The sequence below is a fragment of the Castor canadensis genome, chromosome 2 (genome assembly GCF_047511655.1).
Source record: "Castor canadensis chromosome 2, mCasCan1.hap1v2, whole genome shotgun sequence".
Lineage (NCBI taxonomy): Eukaryota > Metazoa > Chordata > Mammalia > Rodentia > Castoridae > Castor > Castor canadensis.
The window spans coordinates 182,401,885-182,411,330 of NC_133387.1; the positions used below are offsets into that span (position 1 = coordinate 182,401,885).

General features: G+C 44.0%; 1 pseudogene; it reads right to left on the reverse strand.

The window, feature by feature from the left end:
• Nucleotides 1-5,051: 5,051 nt before the first annotated feature.
• Nucleotides 5,052-8,315, reverse strand: LOC109700934 (glycerophosphodiester phosphodiesterase 1 pseudogene; annotated as a pseudogene).
• Nucleotides 8,316-9,446: the final 1,131 nt, after the last annotated feature.

Below are 9,446 nucleotides of genomic sequence, written 5' to 3' on the forward strand. Positions count from 1 at the left end.
TGACAGATTTCCAGTAAGAATGAGGTAAAGTGTGGTCACCACTGGGGAGGAGCAGCTGTCTGTGATCCAGGTCACACAGGTACAACAGCTAATGGAAGGCACCTTGGAGGAACCTGCTCTGTGCCCCGGATCCTGTGTTTTCATGAGGAGAATCTGCAGCTGGAGTCATTGTCCTCAGCCTTCTCCTCCTCACTCCTCCCCGTGAGTTATCTGAAGGTGAGCCTTTTAGTGATGAAAAATACCTAATGTGCCAAATGTGCCCCCACCTGTAAGTCACCCTGCTGCCTGCTTCAAGTTTGAGATATTTCTTCATCTGTGTATATCCCAATACTGTGTGTGTCCATGCTTTTGGAGAAGGATTTCCTGGGCAAACAGAAATATCAATTAATTCATACTAATTAATCCTTACAGTGGATGGCTTCTGAGACTTTTGTTTTTATGGTTCTGGGGTTTGAACTCAGGGCCTCACACTTTCTGGGCAGCACTCTCCCACGTGAGCCATGCCTCCAGCCCCTTTTTGCTTTAGTTATTTTTCAGATAGAGTCTCACATTTTTGCCCAGGGCAGGCCTCAGGACTGATCCCCCTACCTATGCCTCCTGAGGAGCTGAGATGATAGGTGTGCACCATCACACCCAGCTTATTTGTTGAGACAGGGTCTCACTAACACTTTCCCCCAGGGCTGGCCTCAAACCGTGATCCTCCTATCTCTGCCTCCTGAGTAGCTGAAAATGTAGACATGAACCATTGCCCCTGGCCCCTGGGAGGTCTTCATTCTAAGCATCTTTATAGCAACACACCACTTAGAAGTCTGGACTTCCTTCTTCAGTCTGCTATAATTCATATTTAGTAAGTAACACTCGCGTTGTTCATTGAGACCCAGTTCAGGGCTCAAGGTCATTTTTCTGTCTCAGCTGACATCTGGATGGAACAATGCCAGGAGCAAGACAGTGTTGTCCCATTGTCTCTGCTCCAGTCAACATGAAGAAGGGAACCAAGCAAGGCCAGATGCTTCTTGGCCTGCTGTGGATGTGCAACTTTACACATGGACGCATCCTTGTTTTCCTATTTGGCTCTGTCGATTTATCTTCCCAGCAGCAAGGGTTTATGAGCACCTGTTGCTCTGATTGATTCTGCCAGGCTTCTGCACTGCCTGTCTCGTGGTATAAGATCCTGTGGTCTTGATCAGTATTTCCCCAAAACTGATGAGAGTGGGCACATTTTCATGAGATAATTACCCACGTGGGTTCCTGCTATGAATTTCTGCTCTTGGTTCTGACTCTTGGCTAGTTTTCTACTGGGTTGTCTTTTTTTTCTCTCCCTTTCTTTTTTTTTCTGGTGGTACTGGGGTTTGAACTCAGGGCCTCATGCTTGCTAGGCAGGCACTCTACCACTTGAACCACTCTGCCATCCCTTTTTTGTGATGGATTTTTTTCAAGACAGGGTCTGGTGAACTATTTGCCCCGGCTGGCTTCGAACCTTGAGCCTCCTGATCTCTGCCTCCCTAGCAGCTAGGATGACAGGCCAGAGCCACCAGTGCCCGGCTGTGTCTTTTCTTTATTGACTTCCAGAGCTCTTGAGAGGCATCCCAGATATTAATCTTTTGTTAATTGTGTGTGACGAATATCTTCTTCCAGTTGTACCATTCACTTTCACTTTTGTATGACAGCTGTTTAAAATTAAAGTATAACATAGATACAACAAATTGTATGCACTTAGTGTGTACAATTTTAACACAGTTAAACATCCATATAACCACCACCCAGATCAAAACTGAGACCATCTACAGCATCCCAAAGGCTCCTTTGTTTCTGTCAAAACCATCTCCACCCCCCGTAGCCACTATACTGACCTTGTATTGCTTGTTTTTAAACTTCATATAAATCACACAATGTACAGATCCTTGTGTCTGGGTTCTTTCACGCATCTTTACATCCATGAGATTCATCCTTATTGCGGGTAACACTTGTGTGCTCTTTTTTATGATTGTGTAATATTCCACTGTGTGAATATTCCACAGTGCATTCATTTAATTGTTGATGAGTTATTTTCTCATTTGGATTATCACAAATAGTTATAATATGACCACTTTTGTTTATGCCTTTTGAAGGACAGTGTACTTATTTCTCTTGTAAACATAATAGAGAAATTATTGAGTTACAGAATAGTTTTATGTCTTGCTTTAACAACTTTTTAAAAACTGGTTTCCAAAGTGATGGTGCTAATTAAGTGATGGTGCTAATTACATCCTACCAGCAAGGCGTGAGATTTACAATGGCTCTGATCATGACTAATAGTGGTGACCTCCATTGAAAACTTTTTCAGCTACTCCGGGGAAAGGAGAGCAGTGATCCTTAGTCATGGTTTTAATTTGCTTTTCCCTGATAGCTGTACCAGCCATGTGGATAAACAAAGTGCCTGCTCAACTCTTTCGTCCATTTTTTAATTGGTGGGTCTTTTTCCTATTGATTTGTAGGAGCTCTTTGTATACACTGGATAATCTTGCTAGACCTATGTATTATGGATATTTTCTTGGTTTGCCTAGGTTTTTGGTTTGGTTTGGTTTGGTTTGTTGTTGTTGTTTTGCGTTTGTTTTGGTTTGGTTTTGGGGTTTTGCTATTGTTTGGTATTTTGAGACAGAGTCTGGCTCTGTAGCCCAGGCTGGCCACAATCCTGCCTCTGCCTCCCAAGTGCTGGCATTACAGGTGTGCACCACCACACGCAGCTTTCCTTATCTTTTTTTGTGTGTGATTTTTTTTAAATTGTGACAAAATATACATAATTACCACTTTAAGTGTACAGTTTAGCAACATTAAGTTACATTCAGGAGGCTGAGATTGGAAGGATTGTAGTATGAGGCAAACCCTGGATAAAAAGTTCACAAGACCTCATCTCAACGGAAAGAGCTGGACTGTGGTAGCATGGTCCTGCTATCCCAGCTAGGCAGGGCAGCATAAAACAGGAGGATCAGGGTCCAAGCCCACCCGAAGCAAAAAGCAAGATGTTCTCTCCCAAAATAACCAAGTAAAAAGAGCTGGGGTCATGGCTCAAGTGGTAGAGTGCTGCCTAGCGAGTACGAAGCCCTAAGTTCCAACCCTAGTACTGCCAAAAAATAAATAAAGAGGTACATTTATCTTGTGCAACCATCCACACTCTATCTTTAGCACTTTTCTGTGTGCTCAAACTGAAACTCCACAGCCCTAAAGTAACTCCTGTCGAACCCATGGCAACCACTTTCTGTCTCAAATAACTCAGCTGCTCCAGTTCCTCATATAAGTGGAATCATTAACACTACTCTTTTCGTGATCGTCTCTTCTGTGTTGTCTTAGTGTAAGGTCTCCAGGGTTCATTCACGCTGTAGCACGTGTCAGGCAGACCAATGCCCCAGGTAGACTGATACCCACTCGTCTGTCACAGAGCACCTGCGTTATCTCCACCTCTTGACTCTTGTGTACAATGCTGCTGTGAACTTGGGGGGAGAGCCTTAGCTTTTGATGAAGAAAAAAAATAGTTTTTGAAACAAGGTCTTCCTCTACAGTGCTGGCTGACCTTGAACTGGAGATCCTCCTTGCCTCGGCCTTCTGAGTGCTGAAATTACAGGGGTGTGGCACCAGGCCTGGCTTGATGAGGAAAGTTCTAATTTTTCTCAGTTATGTTTATTAAGGTATAATTTATTTTTTCTTGTCTAATTGATCCAGGCTTTTATTTTTTTTTATCGAGGCATAGTTTATGTTCACCCTTTTTAACTATAACATCTATAAATTCGAGACAGCATTTGTACCAGTCCAGAGCCTTCCTCGCAGGCTCCTCTCAGAGAAGCAGACTTCCCCCCCCCCCTCCCCCCCCTCCGGGTGCCTGGTGAACACCGGGTCATGCGAAGGGTGCTTTATAGGAACTGTCATTCGTTGAGCACATGGTTGGACCATTTTGCATCCCCATTGGCAGCCAGTGACAGTTTCAGTGACTCTGCCCGCCTCTTAGCACTTGGGATAGTCAGTCTTTTGTTGGATTGTATTCCTGTTTCTTGGTATTCTAATAGATGTGTGGCAATATCTCACTATGATTTTGTTTTGGTTTTTGGTTTTGGTTTGGGTTTTGATTTTTTTTTTTTTTTTTTTTTTTGAGACAGAGGGTCACTGCATAGCCCCATCTGGCTTGGAACTTGCTATCTAACTCAGGCTAGCCTAGAACTCATGATCCTCCTGCCTCAACCTCCTGAGTGCTGGGCTTGCAGACACGTACCATCACGCCCCACTTTCTCACTATGGTTTTAATTTGCACTAACCCTATGATTAATGTTGTCGAGCATCTTTCCTTATGTTTGTCGTCTGTATAGCTCCTTTGATAAAAACAGTTCATCAAATCTTTTGCATTGTTTTGGGGATTTTTGTGTTTGTTGGTACTGGGGATCAATCCCAGGGCCTCTTGCATGCTAAGCAAGTGCCCTATCACTCAGCTGCATCCCCAGCCCTGCACATTTTTGGGAGGGAGTGGAAGAGCACTGAGGCTTGAACTCAGGGCCTCACACTTGCTAGGCAGGTCCCCTACAACTTGAGCTACTCCACCAGTCCTTTTTTTTGTGTTGGGTGTTTTCAAGATAGGGTTTCTATTTGCCCAAGCTGGTTTCAAACCGCGATCCTCCTGATCTCTGAGTAGCTGGGATTACAGGTGTGAGCCACTGATGCCTGGCTTCTGCACATATTTTTAATTGGGCTGTTTACTTTCTCTTTTTTGTCTCTTTTCGTTGTTTTTGAGAGCTACTTATGTATTCTAGGTACCATTCTTTTTCAGATAAGCGATTTGTAAATACCATCTCCCCCTCTGTGGCTCATCTTTTTATTCTCTTAGAATTCTTTTTTTAAACAACTTTATTGAAGTTTAATTCACTCATTTAAATTACACAATTCAATGTGGTTTTTTTATTCTAAATTTTTTATTAGGATATATTCATTGTACGGGGAGAATTCAGTGACGGTTCTGATCAGTCTTATACTGTACATTATTTACACTGCCCCCATCATCTCTCCCCCTCACCTCCTCCTCACCCCACTTAAAGCAATTGCAAGAGGTATATGAAGCCCATCTACCTATTGTCCATGACAATGTGTGTTAATACATTTGCAGGGTTATGCAACCATGACCGCAGTCTAATTTTAGAGCACTTTGGCCCCTCCTAAAAGAAACCCATACTCGTTAGCACTGAGCCCATTCTTCCAACCTTCCCTCAGCCACAAGCTCTTACCAATCCACACTGTCCTATAAAATCGTCTGTTCATATGCATGCTAGTTCAGTGTCTATCATCACCACCATCATTGCATCAAAGTTTATTGTTTTTCCTGATTGCTTGTTGCTAAGGTCTAGAGACACAATTCACTTCCATATATTATTGATCCATCCTTGCTAAATTCTTTTATTTCAAATAATGTATAACATATGTTCTTTTGGATTTCCTATAAAGAAGCCATATCATTTTCAAGTAATAACAGTGTAGTTTCCTCTTTTCTGATCCAGCCGTGTGCACATGTGTGTGCATGGGTGTACATGTGTGCGTGCGTACATGTGTGTGCATGTGTGCGTGTGTACATGTGTGTGTGCGTGCATGCGTGTTAATGCACAGTGTGGAACACGAGTGGTGATGGCAGGCAGCCATGCTTTCCTTATGATTTAATATGAAATGCCTCTTGCTAACATTCTCCCACTTAGTAGGAAGCTTATTGCAGAGTGTTAATTTCCCTTTTCAGTTTTAGAAATTCTAGTCTATTTGCATTTTTTGAGTTTTTATTAGTGGGCATTCAATTTTTTCTTTTTTGGCAGCACTGGAGTTTGAACTCAGGGCCTCACGCTTGCGAGGCAGGTGCTCTGCAGCTTGAATCATTCCACCACTTAAGTGTTCAATTTTACGAAATTTTTTCTTTATCCATTGAATGGATCAAAAGACTTTTCTCCTTTGTTTGTCAAAATAATCTTGGTTTTGGATTTCTATCATTTTATTACTATTTCATTCAATTCTCTGACATTTGCCTTAGGATTTTGCATGTATATTTATTACTTACATGAGTATGTGATTTTCACAAAACATCCTGTCCTCAGCTGGTTTTGGTATCAAGACATGAGCTTTGACTGGAGGAGTGGCTCAAGAGGACAGCATCTGCCTCACAAGTTCGAGCCCTGAGTTCAAATCCCCATACTATCAAAAAAAAAAAGATACTAGCTTTGTAGAATGAAGTTGGAGGGTGTACCCTCTGTCAACTTATCTGGGTGATAAGTTGAAAAACATGCAAAAATGAACTAGGCTCAGTGGCTCATGCCTATAATCCTACCTAATCAGGAGATAGAAATTGGGAGGATCACAGTTCAAGGCCAGCCCAGGCCAAAAGTTTTTGAAACCCCCCCCCCAGCTCAAGCAGTAAAAGCTGGGCATGGTGGTGTGCACCTGTCATCCCAGCCACATGGGAATCATAAATAGGAGGACACAGTCCAGGTTGGCCTGAGCATCAAAGTGAGGCTCTATCTGAAAAATAATGAAAGCAGGAATGACCGGGGTTATGGTCCAAGTGGTAAAGCGCCTGCCTACAAACAAGGCGAACGACAACGGCACCAAAACAATGCAATTAGAACCTGTCCCCTAAAATATAGAGCGCTACCATAAAATCATACGGAACTGGACTGGAGATTCCACTCAGTGCTTTCTTATTGGCCTGGCATGCATGAAGCCCTGGGTTAGATCCCCCGGTCTACATTATTGTGACAGGACTGTTTAGAATTAATGCTTCATTTTAACATGGTTTTGTTAAATTATGTATTTTCTAGTATCTATTGGTGGTATTACTTGTTTTTTTTTGTTTGTTTGTTTGTTTGTTTGTTTTTGTGCCCCCTTTAATGATTTTATTAGTATGGTCACAAGTCTGACATCTACAGTATGCCATTAACAGAGCTGAGTACAAATATTTGAAACAAATGAATTACTTAGGTGTGGCAAACTTTAAAACGTCAACTCCCAGTGCTCATGCAAGTCGCATGCATTTGCAACCATGTCCCCTAACTGCAGGGCACGCTTTGTGCTCACACTCACTGGGTCTTAGGCATGCCTCAGCCAGGGTGCTGGGGCTGCTGGGCCTTTTCTCAGACCCAGATTTTCAAGAGCAATGGCACCATTCCATGGTGCATGGTGGCAACACTGGGTTCTCAGTGTTTAGGTAAAAATACAGTTACCTACTATTGCCTGTGTGAGCCACCTGGTCCCCCAGGGCTTGAACTAGCACAGAGGGCACTTTGATACCCTGTCTGAGGCCACAAGGCAGGTTCAGCAGTCATGTTTCCTCCCCAGGAAGTCTAGAACTGGGGTGTACAGTCCTCCAGCATGCTGTCAGTGATGTAGCTAGAGTGGAGATAGGTTTCCTAGTACTGTTTTTCATCGAAAGTGTTGACAGTCCAACCAACAACGTGAACTCCTTTGGCTGCCCACTTCTTCAAATAGTCCGGGGATACAAAATCCTTCTGCATGAGGAAAGCTGAAATTCCACACAGGTGCCACAAGACATTATGCATACTCCAATCGAGCAAAATGTCCCACACAACAAACATGGACTGTTTCCAGAAAGCACTGAAGCGTGGCTTCCTGTCACCTGTGTGGCTCAGGCTCCAGGGTCTGTGAGTTAAAGCTCTTATTATGTTCTGATCGGGTTGTCTCATCTTATAGATAACTTCTGGCAAGAATGAGCAGACCATGCTACTATTGTGTAGCTGTGGGAATTCCAAATAGATTTTCTTCAGAGCATTAGTAGCCATATTTGCATGGCCTTTGGCATCAAAGAGGACCGTGAGGTTATGGTTCAGGCACTCCGTGCCGGCTGCCCTCAGGGTGGGGATCTTTGTCAGGGAAACCATCCCTGAGTCTGTGATTTGCTGCAGGGTTAAGTTTCCTAATTTAATCCAATGTCAAATCCCATAGTGGACCAGTCCCGTCTGTCGTCCTCTCTACTGTGCTGCCATGCATCAAGACAGGAGCCCCGTCGGAAGTAAACTCAACGTCCAACTCCACACCTGCTCCATTCTCACCTGCCGAATGGCCGCCAGCGGGTTCTCGGGCGCGTCGTGGCTGCTGCCGCGGTGGGCAGTGGCGGAGAGACGCGATCCCGGGGCTTGAGCACCTGCAGGACCCGGAGGGAAGGCACGGGTTCGAAGCTGACGAGGCGCAGCAGGACGGAGAGACTGCCGGTGAGAAGGCAGGCGTTGGAGGGGCTGCACGTCACCATCAGCAGCACCAGTAAGAAGGAGAAGGTACCCAGGAGGCCCCTGGTCCTCCCACAGCCACATGCCGGCACGAACACGGACCAGAGCCCCGGACCCGCCGGGCTCCTGGGACAGGACAGCGAGAAGCGACCCGGGAAGGTCAAGGGACTGGCAGCAGCCAGCACCCCCCGCGGGGACCAGCGCCGCGCAATGGCGCCGTCCCTGGTGGTATTTCTTGCTGTCAGTGTATTCTTACACTTGTGAATGTTATTGTCTGCACTGTCCCTTCTCCCTCACGATGTTGATGCTCTCTCTCTTCTCTTTCCCTCTCTCTCTCTCTCTCTCTTTCTCTCTGTCTCTCACACTCTCTCCCTCTCTCCTTCCTTCTCCCTTTCCTAGTTACACCATCAGTTTGTCTGTTTATTAGTCTTTCAGAAAAAGCAGCTTTTAGCTTTGTTGAGACTGTCCGTTAAATCATTTTTATCTCCTTTATGATTTCTGCTCTATTTTTTACTATGTCTTTCCTTCTACTTTCTTGGGAAGTGTTCTCTTGTTCTGTGCCCTCAGATCTAAAGGACACATGACATATCAGTGCTCACCGGCCTCTTTTCTCTTTTCTCTTTTCTGGTGTAAAAACTGAAGACTAAATTTCCCTTGAAATATTTTTGCTGCGTTCTACAAGTTTTTAAGTGTAGCGTCTCCACTATTGTTCTGTTCTAAGTTCTTTTAAATTTATGTCTGATTTATTCTTGATTTATGGAACATTTAGAATGTTTCTTTTTCCAAGCACAGAGAAAATGTTTGGAGTTGTCCTTTTGTTGTAAACTTCCAGTTGAATTGTCGTGTGAACAGAGACTGTGTGTATGTGTGTGTGTGTGTGTGTGTGTGTGTGTGTGTGTGTGTGTGTCTCTCTCTCTCTCTCTCTCTATATATATATATATATATGTTTATTCTTAGAAATTTAGGGGAAATTTTCATGATGTTTATAAGTGTACCATGTGTGCTTGGAAAAAATGAGTCCTTTAACTGTTGGGTGCCAAATTTTCCATGGGTCCATTAGGACAAACTTTTCAGTTGTGGTTTTTCTCAGTGTTGGGGATCAAACCCAGGGCTTCAAACTCACTAGGCAAGTGCTCTAACACTGAACCACATCCCCAACCCACTTTTCAAGTCATTATATCATTGCTGATTTTTGTTTAGGGGGGTACTGGGGTT